Genomic DNA, 22,382 nt, shown 5'->3' on the forward strand with positions numbered 1-22,382 from the left:
TCCCTCTGGGTTTCCACAACCCCCCTACCCTCTCCCCTCTCTCTCCCCCTCCCCTCTCCCACTGGCATCAACACCCTTTTCCTCTCCCTCCTACCCGCACCTCTTCCCTTTGGCAGGTCCCTCGCTTTGTGCGTGAACAGTGCATCTTCGTGCGCCGGAGTTCGTCGCCAGTGCTCGTGTGTGTCTTCGCGTCAGTGCTTCAGTGTTTCTCCGTTTGTGCTCCTCCGTTCATGTGTGTAAACTGGTTCTTCCCCGTTGTGTACAGTGATGAGCGTTTTTTATCCAAACAGCGCGCCAGTAAACGGCTTCATTTGCTTTTACTATGCCTGTCTTCCGTTTTTGTCCACCATGTTTGTTTGTTTCTCTGTCTTTCTGTTTCCTGTGACCGAAGAGCGGCGTAGATAGGCCGCTGCCGGCCTACCTTTATTGTAAAGAAATTAAAATAACAATAAACGAAGAAAAATGGGTCAGCCCAGTTCGGTCGCAGACTTCCAGAGCATTAGTACTGAGTATTAGGAGTACGATACTTAGCCTGTACCTTGCGAGTAATAATAGATTGTCAATGTACTTACACGGAGGAAGCACAAGTTAAGTAATGGTTGTCTTCTTTGTAGAAATATAGTGTTATATTAATCTTCAAGTGCTTTGCACAGATGATTTCGGATTCCTGCGACCGACCACCGAAACTTCTTTCCTTCGTTGTCTGTGTCGGTCCTGGCTGCCACAGTAGCCGACAAAGGAGGTGCAAACTTACTTTAAGTGCATACAGGTGCAACTTACTTTAAATGTTCAGAAATGTAAATTGTTTATTTCACAAAACGAAGAAACGTAGTATCTTGTGACTTCATCTATATCAATAATCGACATGGCTGTTCTGCAGTTCACACCTAAGTGCCTGTAAACGAGCTCATCGAACCAACTTCAGATTAATTCCTTACTGTTCCACTCTCTAATAGCACTTGGGAAACATAAGCACTTAAATCTTTCTCTACGAAATCTGATTTTATTACGATGATCGTTTCTCCCTATGTAGGTTGGTGACCATATATTTTCACATCCAGAGAAGAAAGTTCATGACTGAAATTTCCTGTAAAGGTCTGGTCGCAACGAAAAATACCTTTGTTTTAAAGATTGACGTCCATGACTCTCTCTCCTCTTTCGCGATAATACGAAACAAGATACCCTTCTTTGAACTTCTTTGATGTCCTCCGTCAATCCTATCTGGTGAGGATTCCATACAGCACAACAGTACTATAGTAGAGAACGAACAAGCGTAGCCTAGGCAATCTCTTTAGTAGATCTGTTGCATCTTCTAGGTGCCGTGCCAATAAACGTAGCCTTTGGTTTGCCTTCCCGACACCATTTTCTATATGATCGTTCCAACTTAAATTGTCCGCAGTTACTAGTTACTAGATATTTAGTCCCATTGGCAGCCTTCAAATTTGTGTGATTTATCTTGTAATCGAGAGTTAACGGATTTCTTTTTGTACTCACGTGAATGACCTCACACTTTTCCTTACTGAGAGACAAATGCCAGATTTTGCATCACGCAGGTATCGTGTCTAAGTCTTTTCACAATTGGTTTTGTTATTGATATTGGTTTCATGACTTTACTAGACGCTAAATGACTGCAAACACGTAATATCAATGAGCCTCAGTTGGAATCGGTCAACTGATACAAATACTCGGGTGTAGCGGTTTGTACCATAGGTACATGAAATAGAACGATAACATAGGCTCAGTGGTGGGTAAGGCAAGTGTCAGAATTCGGTTTATTAGTGTAATACTAGGGCAATGCAGTCAATCTACAAAAGAAAATCTTTAAAAATCACTCGTATGACCCGTCCTAGAACACTGCTCAAGAGCTTTGGACCTGTACCGAATAGCGCTAACAGAAGATATTGAATGAAAGGTCACAGGTCACAGGTTTGTCTGAACCGTGGAAGAGTGTCACAGAGATGCTGAAGGAACTGAAGTGGCGAACTCTTGAACGTGGATGTAAACTATCTGGAGAAATACGATAGTGCAGTGTCTGTGTTATTCCGATTTACGATGCAAAGTTCATTTTGACATGCATGCCGTTATGAAATGCATTAAATGTATTCGCAGTTGCGAATGTGGACAACCATCAGCTGTAGAATGGAAGCTGCGCAAGTGACTTTCAAGTAAAATGTCTCACCTGCACGGGAATATACACAATGAATGTACGAGTACAAGTTGTAGACGCATGGCTGACGACATTTGAAAGATCGGGCCTGTTTCTGAGCCATGTATGGATTGGCAAATGGTAAGGCAACCGCTCGCGATAAGCGGGAAATCCGGTTTCGAGTCAGAGTCAGGACAAATTTTCATTGTAGTTATTCCTTTCTACAGCTGCTGGTTGTCCATACTCGCAATTACGAATACATTTAATGTATTCGGAGAAACCATACTTACAAATTTTCAAGAACTGGGTGTAAATGGTGACCACTTTACAGTGCAGAATATAGATGTAGATGCAGATGTAAATGAGTGCAAGGTGACCCATGTCGAGCGCCACTAGCAGACTAGCAAGTTGCAGGTGGCGCGCTGGCCGGTTTGTATTCTATGAGGACAAGTGGCAGACCGAGAGCGCAGGTTAGTGGCGGAAAGAGACTGGATGCACGAAGCAACTTGTTGCTGCCACCGAGATATTAAAATGGGTGAGAACGTTTCTGAACATTCGCTTACTAGGTTTTCGTATTCTGAAAACGGTGTCTGGTGTTCTGATGACACTAATCTTGGCTAGAGTTGCTTTTGGTGGCCAAGTTTCGTCAGCTTCTGTAACGACAGGGGAGTGCGATATAGTCTCAGAACTGTGTCTGGCAGTGTATAAGGGGTGAAACACAGCTTTCTATTGCTTTCTGGTCATAATAGTTGCCTTTTAGACTTGAGTTATAGTAAAGGTTGCTCTGTGTTTTTGGAGCTTAACAAACTTATTAATGTCACCTAGTATTTTTCTAAAGTTCGTAGTTGTAAAACCATTTCCTCTCTTTCTTTTGCTTGGCTTAATCACTTTATTGATTTTATTAGTTAAGATTTGACAGTTTTATTAATTTCTTTTCTGTGTTCTGGAGTGTAATAGTCTCGTTAATATTTAAAAATTTCAGAGCTCTGACGCTTCTGATATTCAGATATTCATGAAAGTGTTTACCTTATATTTCCCATTGTGCAAGCTTGTTATTGCTAGGTTTGAATAACTTTTTTTTAAAATTTTGTGCAGTATAGCCAGTTACTGCGTGAGCTTAGCGAGGTGGAGTGTGCGTCCCGTGCTGATGACTAAGGCCATCTCTTGGTTGTAAGGCCTGAGTTAAAAACACTTGCTGTCTGCTTGACGTGAAGTTTGTCTTCTGGCCTTTTGGCAACTAATTAACGCACTTTTTTCTGCTAATGTAGTACTGACCTGAGGAAATAAAATAATTTTCTGGGGGGAATAAATATTTTCTTGGCTTGGTAGCTCACACTGACTGCTTCTCGCTCCCTACCTTTCAGAAATAATCATTGTAACTAAACAACTAAGGTTAACTTCATCCTCGTTTTACTAATATGAGTTCTTACACCAAACTGATATTTTGCCTGAATGGTTTTGGAATTCGTTTTGATCATCTTATGACTTTACATGAAGGTAAATGACTGCGTCACCCGCAAACAATCTAAGACCACTGCTCGCACTGTCTCCTAAGTCGTTTATGTCCTTCAGGAACAGCAGAGGGTCTATAACACATCCTTGGGGAACACCAGATATTACTTCTGATTTACTCGATGACTTTCCGTCAGTTATTAGGAACTGTAAACTTTCTGACAGGAAATCACGAATCCTATCACACAACTGAGACGATACTCCACAGCCACGCAATTTTATTAGAAGTCGCTTGTGAGGATCGGTGTCGAAAGCCTTCTGAAAACCTAAAAATATGAAGTCAATTTGAAGTCCCCTGTTGATAGCACTCATTAATTCGTGAAAATAAAGAGCTAGTTGTGTTTCACAAGAACGATATTTTCTGAATCCGTGCTGGCTATGTGTCAATAAAACGTTTTCTTCGAGGTAATTCATAATGTTCGAACACAGTATATCTTCCAAACCCCTACTGCAAATCGACGTTTGTGATATGGGCCTGTAATTCAGCGGATCACTCATATTTCCCTGTTTGGGTATTGGTGTGACTTGAGCAATTTTCCAGTCTTTAGGTACGGATCTTTCTGCGAGAGAGCGGTTGTATATAATTGCTAAATATGGAGCTATTGTATCAGCATACTCTGAGAGGAACCTGACTGGTATACAGTCTGGACCAGAGGCCTTGCCTTTATTAAGTGATTTAAGCTGCTTTGGTAGACCGAGGATATCTACTTCTATGTTTCTCATCTTGACAGTTGTTCTTGGTAGGAATTCAGCGATATTTACTTCTTCTTCTTTGGTGAAGGAGTTTCGGAAAATCGTGTTTAGTAACTCTACTTTAGTGACGCTGTCATCAGTGACTTCACCATTGTTATCGCTCAGTGATGGAGTTGATTTCGTCTTGATACTGGTGTACTTTGTATACGACTAGAGTATCTTTGAGTTTTCTGCCAGTTTTCGAGACAGAGTTTCGTCGTCGAAGCTATTGAAAGCATTTCGCAATGAAGCTCACACTAATATTTGAGCTTCTGTAAAAAATCGACGATCTTGGGGATTTTGCGTTCTTTTAAGTTTGGTATGTTTTTTTAGTTGCTGCCTCAACGGTGTTCTGACTTGTTTTGTGTACCATGGGGGACCAGTACTATCTCTTATTAATTTATTTGGTATATATCTTTCCACTGCCGTCGATACTATTTCTTTGAATTTACACCATATCTGATTTACGCTTACATAATCAGACTGGAACGAATGGAGGTTGTCTGTTAGGAAGATGTGAAGCAAATTTTTATCTGCTGTTTTAAATAGATGTATTTTGCGTTTATTTTTCGTGGGTTTTGATGTCACAGTATTCAGTGTAGCTACAACTTAGTGGTCACTAACCTCTGTATTGTCATGCTGCTCCTTATTTTGTCAGGATTATTTGTTGCTAAAAGGCAGGTACGTTGTCACTCCTGAACTAATTGTTCAAAACAAGTTTTTGAGGATACATTAAGTACGAATTCGGAAGACGGTTTATGTCTACCACCGACTTTAAACATGTGTTTTCGCTCATATATAGAGGGCAGATTGAAGTCACAAGCAACTACAATTATTTTATGAGTGGGTTACGTATTTGATATGGCACTCAAGCTTTCTTTGAACTGTTCGGCAACTGCATCATCTGAGTCGGAGGTCGGTAAAAGGAACCAATTATTAATTTATTCCGTGGTCGGGTATAACTCTAGCCATACTAACTCATAGCAACTATCTACTTCTGTTCCACTAAAAGATAAACTACTTCTGACAGCATAAAACACTCCACCACCAACTCTATCTAATCTATGCTTCCTGAACACGGTTAGGTCCTTTGTAAAAAGATTTTGGCTGAAGTTATTTACGGCTTAGACCAGCTTTCTGTACCTATAACGATGTGAGATTCTGGGCCTTCCATTAGCGCATGGAGCTGTGGTTCTTTTCCAACACAGTTTCTACAGTTTGTTACTACAATACTGATTTTTCCTATGTCTAGCCTATTGCTGTGTTCGTCCTGCACCCTTTGAAACTGAAACTCTTTCTGCACTTTCGCGAGTCCCTCCAACCTAAAAAACCGCCTGTTCCAAACTGCACATTCTTGGATTACAAGTTAATCAGATGTCCACATAGATAGTTCTAAAATCAAAAGGCAAAGTTGGTACAATATGACAGTTAAAAATAAAATAGGTGAGTGCAGAAAATGTTCATATTATAAGACCCATATTACTCATATTTTAATACAAAAAACAATCGAGGCTTAGAGAGAGAAGAAAAAAATAAAGATCAGGTTACGCAAAAAACAGTAATATTTATTGTTAATAGATCAGGTTTCCAAATGAAAAAAAAGTTGCTAAAAGACAATAAATGAAAATTTAAATACAGAAGTTTCAGTAAAAGAACATTACAAATGAGGAATTTTACAAACATGTAACGGTGACATATGAAAGATGAAGTCTGCTATCAATTGATTTGTATAAATACAAAGAGGATAGGAAAATAAAATATCAAGACTATCAAAATAATGCAGTAATTTAAGATGACAAGATCAATGAATAAATTGCATACATAGAAAAATATTCTACTTTAACAGGTTAATTATAATTAATAAAACTAATTAGTAAAGAGAAAGGCATGTTATCCTTAGGATATGAAGTGTAAGAGAGTACGAGTACATAGTGAATTTTTAATAAGGTGTTCCAAGTAGTATGGAAATTAATAAGAGGGGTAGCAGTTTAAACTCCACTTGGGCATCAAATAATATTTATTAGTAGAACCCTTTTTGGTCGTTCCAAAATTCAGTAATTGAATTTTCTCCTTAGGATTGACACGAAGACTGATAATCATATTCCTGGATGTCAGACTATTTGGCAATCAAGGACAGATGTATAATGATAAGCACTGTATTAGTGAAACAGATAGCTCTTGCCTGCCCAAAGTCCTTGATATGAGGCGAAAGTCAGTCCCACCACAAATCAAATGGAGTGGGCAACATTTAAAAGTAATAAACGTACCCAATAAAACGTTAAAAATTACACTCTCATTTTATAAACAATATTCACTTAACTAGTAATAATGTATTGATTTTCTAAAACTGTCATCTTAGTATTAATGCAACAGGACTTTAATTATGTAGATTTTTTTAAAATAATATTAAACTAAGATTTTCATTTGTTGGTGTTCAGTGAATGTATGTGACGTCTAATCTTCGTTTCGCCTAGGAAATGATGTTTGAATGGTTACAAAAATAATTATGATTTGTGTCCAAGAATTATATGTTGAACACATGGCTGTAAATGGCTGAATAACCAAGTTGTTAACAGCAAAATAATGTAATAATAAATAAATAATTTCTCTGAAGGGGCGTTAATATGCATTGATGCACTTCATAGTGAGGTTGGAAGTTATGAAATTTAAAAATAATTTTTAGGCTCTTAAAAACCAGAATGTTTCCAAAAACTGAAGTAATCTTTCAACAATGTATGTTATTAGAGCTGTTACTTCAAATATGCGCAATAGCCCAAATCTCGACTATAAGTAAGGAAATGCGTTTAACAAGAGTCCAGACGGAAAATGTCCTACAAAATAATTATATAATAAAACTACACCTGCTTCATTTAGAATATTGTATTTATGAACTCTAAAATGTGGTCATTAATTAGCCTGTAATGTCAGAGGAACAAATTTTAAATGGTATTAAAATTTCAAAACACTGATTCTTCTGAATCACCTAATATAAAGATGCATCGAAGCGTATGTTTTTGAGTGTTCCTTGGATCATAATTGCGAAAGCGTCAGTTTGTTTCCAAACGCAATAATACTTCTCAGTGAATATTACGACAGTGCACTGACGATTTAGATGATTTTTTCTATTAAATGTAACCTAAAACCATATCACACCCTTTTTAGAGTCTGTATGCAGGGTTTCGACCACAATAAAAAAATGCCCTGTAATTGGTAACCTGTTGATTGTCTGTAGCAGTAGGTTCTAACACATACCAAGACGCGGTTTCATCAGCAGTAAATAGCAGCAAGAGGTGTCTTCCACCTCCCGCGCAATTTCCCGGTTGAGTTACACCAGGGCGTCGCTGGGGAAATAACAGTAAAAATATCACCTAATCAATTTATCTGGCAGGAGGGAAGGGAAAGCCAGAGCTCTATAAAAGACTCTCATCTTGACAGAGTAGTCTCAGAGTACATATAAATGAAAGTAACGTCTGTTTAGGAAGGAATATGACGTAGTTGATGCGTGTGTAGCAGGGTGACAACATTAACCACACAAATAACTACAAGAAACTCCTGTTAAATCACGAAAGGAGAGAAGTCAGAACATATTATTCGTCTTACAGCTACATCTACAAAGATACTCCGGAAGCCACCGTACGGTGCTTGGTGGAGGGTACCCTGTACCACGACCAGTCATTTCCTTTTCTGTTCTACCGCAAACAGAGCGAGGGAAAGCGACTGTCTATATGGCTCCGCATGAGCCCTAATTTCTCGTATCTCATCTTCGCGGTCCCAGAGGGGGGGGGGGGGGGGACGGGAGGACGTCAAACGGGCCGACTTAGAGCAGCAGGCGTAGCACAAGAAATTTAAATTTCCACAGTCTATACTTTTACAAATAAATTCATAGAACTTTGTCAGCATGACCAGGAAGGATTCAGGATTCACACTTACAGCAGTGCAAGTTCAAAAACATAACAAAATACACTACTGGCCATTAAAATTGCTACACCACGAAGATGACGTGCTACAGAGGCGAAATTTAACCAACAGGAAGAAGATGCTGTGATATGCAAATCATTACCTTTTCAGAGCATTCACACAAGCTTGGCGCCGGTGGCGACACCTACAACGTGCTGACATGAGGAAAGTTTCCAACCAATTTCTCATACACAAACAGCAGTTGACCGGTGTTGCCTGGTGAAACGTTGTTGTGATGCCTCGTATAAGGAGGAGAAATGCGTACCATCACGTTTCCGACTTTGATAAAGGTCGGATTGTAGCCTATCGCGATTGCGGTTTATCGTATCGCGAGATTGCTGCTCTCGTTGGTCGAGATCCAATGACTGTTAGCAGAATATGGAATCGGTGGGTTCAGGAGGGTAATACGGAACGCCGTGCTGGATCCCAACGGCCTCGTACCACTAGCAGTAGAGATGACAGGCATCTTATCCGCATGGCTGTAACGGATCGTGCAGCCACGTCTCGATCCCTGAGTCAACAGATGGGGACGTTTGCAAGACAACAACCGTTTGCACGAACAGTTCGTCGACGTTTGCAGCAGCATGCACTATCAGCTCGGAGACCATGGCAGCGGTTTCCCTTGACGCTGCATCACAGACAGGAGCACCTGCGATGGTGTACTCAACGACGAACCTGGGTGCACGAATGGCAAAACGTCATTTTTTCGGATGACTCCAGGTTCTGTTTACAGCATTATGATGGTCGCATCCGTGTTTGGCGTCATAGCGGTGAACGCACATTGGAAGCGTGTATTCGTCATCGCCATACTGACGTATCACCCGGTGAAATGGTATGGGGTGCCATTGGTTACACGTCTCGGTCACCTCATTGTTCGCATTGACGGCACTTTGAACATTGGACGTTACATTTCAGATGTGTTACGACCCGTGGCTCTACCCTTCATTCGATCCCTGCGAAATCCTACATTTCAGCAGGCTAGTGCACGACCGCATGTTGCAGGTCCTGTACGGGCCTTTCCGGATACAGAAAATGCTCGACTGCTGCCCTGGCCAGCACATTCTCCTGATCTCTCACCAATTGAAAACGTCTGGTCAATGGTGGCCGAGCAACTGGCTCGTCACAATACGCCAGTCACTACTCTTGATGAACTGTGGTATCGTGTTGAAGCTGCATGGGTAGCTATACCTGTACACGCCATCCATGCTCTGTTGGACTCAATGCCCAGGCGTATCAAGGCCGTTATTACGGCCAGAGGTGGTTGTTGTGGGTACTGATTTCTCAGGATCTATGCACCCAAATTGCGTGAAAATGTATTCATATGTCAGTTCTAGTATAATATATTTGTCCAATGAATACCCGCTTATCATCTGCATTTATTCTTGGTGTAGCAATTTTAATGGCCAGTAGTGTAATTTTTTTACACGTGGAATTTCCATATTTTGTCACTTACTATTGGCCGCTATTGTTGCTATAGGTACACTTTCATTTATAAATAAGAAAGATTCTTCGATGAATTTTGCACAGCATACAAACCATACTTGCCGGTATATGAAACTATAGAATTTAATTGATGAAAAAATGAATGAGCTGTTACATTTTAAACTTCTTGTTTGGAGAAAACTCAAATTTTATAGTTAATTAGCTCAATTTTTGCCACAGTTTGTAATATATTTGGAAAATTCTAGAGTTTCATACACCTGTATATGCTATGCATAATTCATCGAAGAATCCCTCTTACTTATGAAGAAAATGTACCTACAGGAACAAATGCGGCCAATAGCAAGTGACAAAATGAAATTTCGCATATAAAAGAAATTATTTTGTTATGTTTTTGAACTTTCACTGCTATCAGGGTGAATCCTGAATCCTTCCTGGTCATGCTGACAAAGGACAGAGTTTTATGAATTTATTTATAAAAGTGCAGACAGTGGAAATTAGAATTTCCTGCGGTGCATCTTCTGCTTCAAGTCGGTCCATTTGACGCCCTGCCCCCCTTTAAGCGCAATGTACGATGGCGGCAGTAAATCGTTCGGCAGTCAGCTTCAAATGCCGGTTCTCTAAATTTTCTCAGCAGTGTTTCTCTTCCGTTTAAGAGAGATGTAATTTTTCTGAATATTACGCACTTCAAGCAAGATTACGTGGCTAACAGTCTGGAAACATTTGAGTACGACGACGCCACAGTGTGAATTCGTTTGGAAGATTCAGTGGAGTCTTTGTTAGCCAGAGAGATTACTCCTGGGAAACACACCATATGTCATAGTAATAATACCATTGAGTCTGAGTGAAATTAAGAAATACAATGTCCGATCAAAATTATTCGAACGTACCTGTGTACTTCAAAATTGACCACCAGATGTCACGAGAAGCGGACCCGCGTGTTGTCAGCAGAGAAGTAGAAACAGCAGAATGGGTCTGTCGGGAGAGCTTAGTGACTTCGAACCCGAACTACTCATTGCATGACATCCGAATGACAGGTTCGTCGGGGATATTTCGACCCTTCTAAAGCCACCCAAGTCGACTGCTGGTGATGTGATTGTGAAATGCAAACACGAAGGAACTACCATAGCTAAACCAAGACTAGGCAGACCACATATACTGATGGACAGGTACCGTCGAGAACAGCGGAAGGTGGCTATAAAAACAAAAACAAATCGTATGAAATAAGCCAAAGGAATCACTCGTGAGTGCCAAAGTGCTTCCAGCGGTCCAGCTTCACGAGTTAAAAATAATGAGATACGATGGTCGAGCAGCTTCTCGTAAGCCACAAATTTCTGTTCAAATCGTTCAACTGGCTCTGAGCACTATAGGTCTTAACTTCTGAGGTCATCAGTCCCCTATAAATTAGAACTAATTAAACCTAACTAACCTAAGGACATCACACACATCCATGCCCGAGGCAGGATTCGAACCTGCGACCGTTGCGGTCGCCCGGTTCGAGACTGTAGCGCCTAGAACCGCTCGGCCACCCTTGCTGGCACAAATTCCTGTAGTCAGTGCTCAACGGCGCTTAGAGTGTTGCAAGGAGCGACAGCAGTGGGCGCTGAATGACTGGAAATGAGCGATTTGTAGTGATGAGTCACGCTGTACTCTCTGGCAATCTGACGGAAGGATCTGAGTTTGGCAAACACCTGGTTAATGTTGCCTGCCTACTATCATGCGTAGTGCGAACAATGATGTACAGAGGCGGTGATGTTACGATATTGGGGGTGGTTTCCGTGGTTAGGGTCTGGTCTCCTCAGTGTGTTTAGCAAAAAGCTAAATGCGTAAGGATACGAACACATTTTACTGAACAGGGTACTGCGTACAACAAGGCAACAGTTCGGAGATGATTATTGTATCAGCTCGACTACCCACTCTGCATCTGTGAGATAATGATTTCTAGACAATAACAATCCGGAAATGGACTGACATTCCCAGATGATAAGTCTGTTTTGTTTGCAGATGATACAAACATCGCAATAATTAGAATGTCAAGTACAGATGTAGAAATAGCTGCTAATCAAATTTTCACTGGCATTAATAAATGGTTTAAAACTAATTCACTGTCATTAAACTTTGAGAAGACCCACTATATGCAGTTCAGAACCTGTAAGAGATTTCCTTCCAGCATGTGTATAACATATGAAGACATGCAGGTCGAAGAGGTTGACAGTGTTAAATGTCTGGGATTACAACTCGATAGTAAATTCAGTTGGGAAGGGCATACCACAGAATAGCTTAAGCGCCTAAACAAGTCTGTATTTGCAGTGAGAATGATGTCAGATGTAGAAGATATAAATACAAAAAAATTGCATACTTTGCTTACTTTCATTCTATTATGTCATACGGGATCATATTCTGGGGTAACTCATCAAACTGAGCAAAAGCTTTTAGCCTGCAAAGTGTGTGATAAGAATCACTTGTGGCGTAAATTCAAGAACGTCATGTAGAAACCTGTTCAAGGAACTTTGTCTTCTAACCACAGCTTCTCAGTATATTTATTCCTTAATGAAATTTGTTGACCGACCGGTGTGACCGTGCGGTTCTAAGCGCTTCGGTCTGGTACCGCGCGACCGCTACGGTCGCAGGTTCGAATCCTGCCTCGGGAATGGAAGTGTGTGATGTCCTTAGGTTAGTTAGGTTTAAGTAGTTCTAAGTTCTAGGGGACTGATGACCTCAGATGTTAAGTCCCATAGTGCTCGGAGCCATTTGAACCATTTTTTGAAATTTGTTGCTCAATACATAGTATCAATACTTGGAATTGAAACAGTCTATATAAAGACCTAAAATCACTTACCTTGGTCCATAAAGGGGTCCAATATTCAGGAACACACATTTTCAATAAATTGCCAGCAGCTATTAAAAACTTGGTTTCAAATAAAGCGCGGTTTAAACAGAGTTTGAAAGACTTTTTGATAGGCAATTGCTTCTACTCTATAGATGAATATCTTAACAGAGACAGTTAAGTGAAAATGTTTGTTACATTTCAGTTTTAACAGGACTAGATCGCAACGGTCAAGATTAGGTATTTTGTGTATGATAAAATTATTAATAGTGCATAACAAGGTTTCATTCTGACAACGTGTTAATTCTGTAAATATTAGCTGTTCCAGTTTACCGACAATCTCGTGACAAATCGTCAGGGTAGTAAGTTATATATTAAAATGTTTTATGTTTTTATGGTACACTTTCTGACATGTTCAACACCCACGACAATCATCTCATTTTTTGGGTCTATGGAACGATAACTGAATCTAATCTAATTTAATCAGCCCAGAGTCTGTAACGGGACAAAAGTTTTTCGGTGTCGTCACGGACTTGGACTTGGTTCAACATATTAACATAGCGAATGGCAAGTTTTAAATACGTGATGAATGGTTTGAATGTTTGTGTGTTCTGTAACTGAAGTCTCTACGTGTGCAAATGCTGTGGAGAAGCGAGCTTGCGACCGCGCTTGACAGAGCGACCAAGTTTCGGTGAAGAGTCTCCTCGCGCCGGCAGCAACAGATATCAGCTGTCCTAGCCAGAGATATCATCACATCGAGCTGGCCGCTATTCAACGAGACAAAGCCGACGAGCAACTTAAATTTAATTGTTAAGAGTAATGTAATTGTGAAGTGATTGTCTAAATTGATTCCCCTATCGTTTTTGGGATTTAAAAGTTCAGTTCTGATTTAAGGTTTGCTAGGGAAGCCTTCGCTAGAGCTGGTAGGTATAAGTTCTAATAAATTACCGTGTCTAACAGTCACCAGGAAAGACCATAGATCGCTAATGTAGTGAGAGTATCGTTAAGAAATTTTATTGAATTACTGAGTCGTTATTCGGTCGATGGTACAGATCAGAACTTGGTGTGACCGAGTTGTTAGACGTGTTTAGCAGTGTGTCTGCTTCAGTTTATATCGTCCCGCGAGAGAGAGAACGTTACGTTAAAATCCTTGATTTGAGTTAATTTTGGGTCTTAGCGCTGGAGAGATTTTTGCTACGATCGTATATTTGGAGGAATTGGTTAACTGTTGCTGGAATAGCGTATTTAAAGTTTATTAGTTATCATGTTATGTAGGAAGTAGAGATCTGACGTGCTGTTGTAAAGTCACACTCTAATTTCGCTAAAACTGTGTTCCATATTTGGAGAAGTTGATGTTTGAGGGTGTTACTGAGTCCTTGGACTGGACTTAGAGTGCGATTCCTGGTATTCTTGGTGCGCACAAGACTCTAGAATTTGTGGTTTAAGTCGGTGGATGTTGTATTGCGGTATTTTGTGATTTTGGACGCCCACTCTAAAGTAGTTGAGAGTGGAACGGTTTATGTTGGTGTATATTTTGAGTACGCACTACAGGGTTAGTGGCGTAATAATTGTGATTTCGTATTGACTTTATGTCTCAACTGGTGTCTTATAAAACTAGGAACCAGGATCTGCACGACTTATGTAAAAGAGGACACAGCTACTGTTGCCCGTAAATCTTGTGATCCTAATCTTTGAAGACAGCCTTCGTACTCTAACGGAACCAATTATCATTACTCCATGATATTCATTCCATTGCTTGGTAGGGTGATGAGTGGCAAATTTAATTTAGAAATTGTTAGAGGGAACGCGATTGCCGACACCTGAAGTGCATGAGCCTTGATTTCTGCATTAAAGTTAGTACTGTAGTGGTGGTGGCACGTAGGATTTTTGTGTTTCGTCTGCTCTATACCGATTTGTGTGGGGCTTTGAGTTTTTGAATGTCACACGTTCACATGAAAGTTGCAAGCTAGATATTAATTTGATTTTTGTAACGAAAAGTCAAACTTAATTCTGAGTTCGGAGATTATTTTTACAGTGGAAAGGATTGAATCCCCCCTGAAAGATACGCAAGAGGTTTCAAAGAGAGAGACTCAAGGACTCAATGTCTTATTGAGATTTTATTACGTGTTTAAAAATCAGTAACCTGAGAATAGGAATTTCATTAAATTTCATTTAAGAAAAGGCAGAGGTATTAATTTCTTTATTCACTCAACGTTTATTTCAAGGATTTGAAAAGAAAGAAGTAAGAAAAAGGGACAATAAGACATAAGTTTACAGATCGTAACAGAATTTACAGTATCGGAGAGATAGCTTTTGCTATATCGCTGGTTTGCAGTGAAATTATGACTTTGATTTCTACGTCCGCAATTATCGTAATAAGAATTGGTTTATTAAATTTGACTGAATAAAGGTGTAAGAAATCGAGATTTACCGTAAGTAAGTGAAATGTTCGTCACGGCAGATATTTATTACGCGTTTTTAAGTGATTTTGTTTTATAGTAGTCAGTGAAAGATTATCGCGCAATAAACTATAGGCTACCGGGGTCTAGCGAAGCAGGGGATACAACCCGTCGGCTTTGACCAATGACGTCATACATTAGTCATAGATAGTAATGTCTTCACTTCGAGGCATAGATAATAAAACAGTTCTGTGCTCCGGATAAGCGCTATGTACATTAAAATAATTATTCGTAATGATATTGAGGTAATTTGAAGTATCAGTTTGTTATTGTAGAACAATATTTAGTGTCTTTATAGGAATGGATTTGTCTCTTTGTGGGTATGTAAGTTTCGTTACTGTCTGTCTAGGCGAGCTTCGGTTATTCCTCGATATTTCCGTGTGGTAAGTTCACTTTTCCATTTGCTTCTTTCACTATATTTCACTATTTTGACATATTTCACTGTTTTATTCCACCAATGTGTGTATTTTCGTGTTGTGAATTACGTAATAGAAATTTCTCAGGTGTCGATCTTCTTTCGTTTCCCAGCACTAGCATCAGTGCGGCATTTTCGAATGTGTACTTGCTATAATACAGGCGAAACCCCCGACACAACTAAAATTTGTATCGCGTCCTTCACTTCGCCTTTACACTGACACTATATATGTCAATTGGCGAGCAAGATAACAAATGTTGCGTATAGCTATACAGCTCATGTAACGAATGGAATACTATTTGCGTCCAAGGCAACAAGAAAACTGTACCCCATAGTGAAGTACGGGATACAAATTGTACATGTGTCGTCTCCTTGTCTCCGTGTAGTTCAATTGAGGTACAGGTTGCAAATATAACGTACGTCTATTTCCACGTTTTCGTTACCAGTGTACATATATAGAGGTCCACGGAAGTCTGGTATACATATATTACATACGTAGGTCCTTCTGTCATCAGTAGTACTGATATGTACGTAAGAAAAGACTGTTAGTAATAGCGGAGACGAAATAAACAACACATCTACAATTTGTATCCCGTGTTCCACCTAGGATTTACTGAAGCGGAGGATACATCGTTCAAGTGAAGAACAGGACAGTAACGCTAGTGAAGAAATCGACGTACGCTGAACTTGTATCCCGTACTGCACTTAAGCAATACCGCTCGAAAGAGTTTCGAGATACAACTGACATACATGTAACGTCATGTATTCTTTGGTAGTAATATATTTCATTCATTTCTTTCGATTGTATTTTGCGGAGAAATACTAAGATACAAACACGCGATATCGTTAACGATAAAATACTACTGGCCCTTATTATGTGAAGTACAGTTTTTCTCTCTTGCATTCCTTTGTTTCTGAACATTCTTCTCAGCTATTTCATCTTTGTAATACATGCTCTCTGGCCAATTCTGACGTCATTGGTCAAAGCCAACTGGTTGTATCCCCTGCTAAACTAGACCCGGCTACCGAAAGTTAGCGGGAATAACGTAAATAATCAGCGAAGGCTGTAGTTATTTCGGATTATAAAGTAATTAAGAGGATTCAATCATTTAAATTGTTAGTTATAACACAGTAGTCGGCGTAAGTTACGGGATACAATGTACACAATTTTACCGAGAGTTGTTGAACTGTTGTTGTCAATAGCAACGCACGTTACGGGTCTTTGAACGAGTGTAATTATGCTTCAGATAACGTGCAGTGTGCACAAGATTTAATCAAATCCTAATTACTATAACGAGAAGTACCGATACTAAATGTGTTGGCCATCTACCACTTTCACGCATTGCAATACGACTGACGAGTGTAGTCAGTGTGAACGATGCAATAAGAGAATGTGTTATGTGTACTTCCGTTTTAGTCGGATGCTTGGTTTGTGCGCAGTCCCTACTACATTCACACGGTTAAACAACTTGGACTAAAATTTAACGATTTATATTAGGACTGGGACTAGGTATGTAGTCTTGACGGAAGGGCTGTTGTCAGATTACAGATTAGAGTCACGTCTCGTCACACTACTCTACACGGATCAGAGGGGCCTAACACAGTACATGTCCCGACATGAAACCAATGGAATATTTTGCTTCAGACCCCAGTGTTCAACATCACTACCTTCTCTGGTTTTGACTTTTAAGGAAGAGTGGGCTACTATTCCCCCAGCGACATTCAGATACCTCATTAAAAGTGTCCCCAATAGAGTGCAACATGTTATAAAGGCGAGCGTGGATACAAACATGTTAATGTCCACTAATAGCTATCAGATTACTTTTGTTCAGATAGTGAAATTGCAACGTTTCTATCTTTAAGAAGAAGGGAAATCTCACTGTTCAGAAACGAATAAAAAACTTAAAGCACACAGCAACGACTTTAGCCGGCAGCAGTTGTTCAAAGTGACGATCGCCAATCTCAGTGGGTACATTGCACCATAATCCACTAGCAGATATGAAATGTTTCTTCAGAATCATTTGGAACCATCGGTCGCACGCATTGTTCATAGTAGGGGTGTAGCTGCTGCTCCACCGTTATCTTCTACGCTATACAGGGCGAAAAGTATTTAAACCGACAAACTCTGGGAGGTTGTAGGGGACATCAAAACAAATATTTTTCCATAGTGTCATTTTTTCCTATGAGGAATATTTAAACCGGTAGAGGAAGATTTCTCTGGTGGCAAATTAACTAAACCAACAAACACTTTTCCATTTTTTTATGACCAAGAGGCAACGCATTAACACAACCCAATTTCAATTACAGTAGATTTTCAAAAATTCCTCCACTCACACGTAAACAAAGGTTAAACCGTCGGATCATGTTCTGTCTGACACGGGCAAAAACCCCAGGAGTATCCTAAATTTTTCCTGCTGCTGCTACTATCCGGGGAACCTGATCCTCTTCTGATGCAACAGGAGTTGCATAAATAAGGTTGTGCATTTCTCCCCACACAAAAAAGTCCAGAGGGGAAATATTTGGGGATCGAGCAGGCCATGGTACAGGACCACCTCTGCCAATCCACGTTTCTGGGAACCGTCGGTCCAGGAATCGACGCACACGGCGACTGAAATGTGCCGGCGCCCCGTCATGTTGGAACCACATACGTTGTCTTGTAGGCAGGGGGACGTCTTCCAGCAATTCTGGCAATGCTCTGGCAAGAAAATTGTAATAGTGCCTACCATTTCATGGCCTAGGTAGCAGATACGGCCCAATTAAACAGTCCTCAACAACACCGACCCGCACATTAACGAAGAACCGCACTTGATGAACGCTAATAACTGTGGCATGTTGGTTATCCTCACTCCAAACATGTGAACTGCGCATGTTGAAGACTCCATCACGCCCGAACGTTGCTTCATCAGTAAACAACACAGAAGATGGAAATGTAGGATGCATTTCACACTGTTCCACTGCGAAAACTGTGTTCTGTGTGGATAATCAACTGGTTCCAAGTTGTGGACACGCTGTCAGTGAAATGGACGTAACAATTGCTCTTGAAGGACTGTTCTTACATTCGTCCGATTCGTTCCCATGTTACGAGCAATTGCACGAGTGCTGATTGAAGGATCCCGCTCCACATGCTGCAAGACAGCTTCCTCAAATTGCAGCGTTCTTACCGTGCGCCAGCGTCCCTTTTCAGGTAATCTGCTAAATGACCCGGTTTCACGCAGATGTGGGTACACAGCAGCAAAGGTCGTATGATGCGGGACACGGCGATTAGGATATTGTTGTTGATAAACCCGCTGTGTAGCTCGTCCGTTGTGATGCGCTACGTAGTACTCACCAACCATATCAGTGTACTCACTCCAGGTGTACCGCTCCATTAATAAACACAGACAATGCACTACTACACTGGTGGACAGCAGTTTCCTACAACTGAAGAGTGTAATACGCCCTCTAACAAATGGAGAGCGTAATATGGCCTCTACCGGTTTACGTTACCCTCATAGGAAAAAAAGACATTATGGAAAAATATTTGTTTTGATGTCACCTACAACCTCCCAGAGTTTGTCGGTTTAAATACACTCCTGGAAATGGAAAAAAGAACACATTGACACCGGTGTGTCAGACCCACCATACTTGCTCCGGACACTGCGAGAGGGCTGTACAAGCAATGATCACACGCACGGCACAGCGGACACACCAGGAACCGCGGTGTTGGCCGTCGAATGGCGCTAGCTGCGCAGCATTTGTGCACTGCCGCCGTCAGTGTCAGCCAGTTTGCCGTGGCATACGGAGCTCCATCGCAGTCTTTAACACTGGTAGCATGCCGCGACAGCGTGGACGTGAACCGTATGTGCAGTTGACGGACTTTGAGCGAGGGCATATAGTGGGCATGCGGGAGGCCGGGTGGACGTACCGCCGAATTGCTCAACACGTGGGGCGTGAGGTCTCCACAGTACATCGATGTTGTCGCCAGTGGTCGGCGGAAGGTGCACGTGCCCGTCGACCTGGGACCGGACCGCAGCGACGCACGGATGCACGCCAAGACCGTAGGATCCTACGCAGTGCCGTAGGGGACCGCACCGCCACTTCCCAGCAAATTAGGGACACTGTTGCTCCTGGGGTATCGGCGAGGACCATTCGCAACCGTCTCCATGAAGCTGAGCTACGGTCCCGCACACCGTTAGGCCGTCTTCCGCTCACGCCCCAACATCGTGCAGCCCGCCTCCAGTGGTGTCGCGACAGGCGTGAATGGAGGGACGAATGGAGACGTGTCGTCTTCAGCGATGAGAGTCGCTTCTGCCTTGGTGCCAATGATGGTCGTATGCGTGTTTGGCGCCGTGCAGGTGAGCGCCACAATCAGGACTGCATACGACCGAGGCGCACAGGGCCAACACCCGGCATCATGGTGTGGGGAGCGATCTCCTACACTGGGCGTACACCACTGGTGATCGTCGAGGGGACACTGAATAGTGCACGGTACATCCAAACCGTCATCGAACCCATCGTTCTACCATTCCTAGACCGGCAAGGGAACTTGCTGTTCCAACATGACAATGCACGTCCGCATGTATCCCGTGCCACCCAACGTGCTCTAGAAGGTGTAAGTCAACTACCCTGGCCAGCAAGATCTCCGGATCTGTCCCCCATTGAGCATGTTTGGGACTGGATGAAGCGTCGTCTCACGCGGTCTGCACGTCCAGCACGAACGCTGGTCCAACTGAGGCGCCAGGTGGAAATGGCATGGCAAGCCGTTCCACAGGACTACATCCAGCATCTCTACGATCGTCTCCATGGGAGAATAGCGGCCTGCATTGCTGCGAAAGGTGGATATACACTGTACTAGTGCCGACATTGTGCATGCTCTGTTGCCTGTGTCTATGTGCCTGTGGTTCTGTCAGTGTGATCATGTGATGTATCTGACCCCAGGAATGTGTCAATAAAGTTTCCCCTTCCTGGGACAATGAATTCACGGTGTTCTTATTTCAATTTCCAGGAGTGTACTTTTCACCCTGTATTGTTCGGTGTGTGTATTTCACAGGCAAGATGATGGGTTCTTGTTGGTGAATGTTCTCCAACACAGTCTCGTCATATTCTACTTCGCTAACAATTGGTTGTGACCAGAGGAAACTGCTTTCGTCTGACCATAACAGTGGGTTCTTTCATTGCTCTGGGAGAAGGCTCATAGAACTAGAACACACGAAATATTAATTCACTTTATTACATAAATGAATAAACGATTTACTTTACTTTGACACATTTCTTTTTCACAGGAGTACTGGATAATTTACACTTGTCAAAGACTAGCAAAGAATCATTGGATGCACTAATTAACAAACTGTTCTCTTGCGGTACAATGTTCAACGTTAACAACAGCGCAAGTTCATCTGAAACTTTATCTACTCGTGGGTCCTAGGCGATGATGCTCGCTGCTGTAGCTGAAGTCTCGAACTGGAGCGAGTTCTTGCATCCTCGACACTATATTGACCTCAGGGTGATGACGCTGCTTTGTATAGAGGGAAGGCGTGGTCTACTGGAGCTCCTCCCATGCATCGTTGCGGGTTGCAGCGGTACCTCGCTAATATCTGTAGTATCGATTCTCGTTGTCGACTGTGGGACGACACCACAATCACTGGATGACATCACACAATCTACTGCGCAAAATCATTTGCAAACACTCTGTAACCCAAACGACTCAGTTTCTGTCCACGGTGGTAAGTTTCTTCTAATCGGCATGACGCCTTTCATTAAACTTCCTTGCCGCGGGGCCGGCCGGTGTGGCCGAACGGTTCTAGGCGCTTCAGTGTGGAACCGCGCGACCACTACGGTCGCAGGCTCGAATCCTGCCTCGGACATGGATGTGTGTGATGTCCTTAGGTTAGTTAGGTTTAAGTAGTTTTAAGTTCTAGGGGACTGATGACCTCAGATGTTAAGTCTCATAGTGCTCAGAGCCATTTGAACCATTTCTATGCCGCGGGGATAGCCGCGCGATCTAGGCCGTCTTTTCACGGTCTGCGTGGCTCGCCCCGTCGGAGGTTCGAGTCCTCCCTCGGGCATGGGTGTGTGTGTCGTCCTCATCGTAAGTTAGCGAAAGAGGGAAGGTGTAAGCTTAGGGACCGATGACCTCAGCAGTTTGGTCCCATAAGCCCTTACCACAATTGAACTTCTATCAGAAGATTTTGCGGCCAGCATATTCTGCTGCACCGTACATTAAATAAGTGCCATGATGGGTCTTGTGTCCGCCTCCGGTAGCTGAGTGGTCAGCGCGACAGAATATCAATCCTAAGGGCCCGGGTTCGATTCCCGGCTGGGTCGCAGATTTTCTCCGATCAGGGACTGGGTGTTGTGTTGTCCTAATCATCATCATTTCATCCCCATCGACGCGCAAGTCGCCGAAGTGGCGTCGACTCTAAAGACTTGCACCCTGTGAACGGTCTACCCGACGGAATGCCCTAGTCACACAACATATACATTTACAAGGTCTTGTGACGATAAGTGCTCCATCTTCAGAAACCAGTCATTGACTGACAACGGAAGTAGACTATAGAGGTGGGTTCAAAGGACTTACCTGAACCGACGGTCTGAGGCACGGTTTTTAAGGAATGATAGTTCACTGTTCCATTCAGATAAGTCTCGTTCCCACCTCGGCGTCGTTCGATCAGCCTCCTCCTTTTTCGGGTTGTCACTCGTTCCTCGTCCCACTTCCGCAGTTCCTCGGTCGTTGCTAGTTCCTCCATTGTTGTTACTTCAGTATCCAGTTGCATTTCATTTATTCATTGCGTTATTCCGTTCTTGTTCAGCTTACAGCCGTTCTCGAAATCTCAGCTTCTACTTTTCTGCATATGCTGGTCAGCGTCCAATACCTGTAATTTATTACTTTTTTGTAATTAATAATTAAAATTAACG

The sequence above is a fragment of the Schistocerca serialis genome, chromosome 4, assembly GCF_023864345.2.
Source record: "Schistocerca serialis cubense isolate TAMUIC-IGC-003099 chromosome 4, iqSchSeri2.2, whole genome shotgun sequence".
Lineage (NCBI taxonomy): Eukaryota > Metazoa > Arthropoda > Insecta > Orthoptera > Acrididae > Schistocerca > Schistocerca serialis.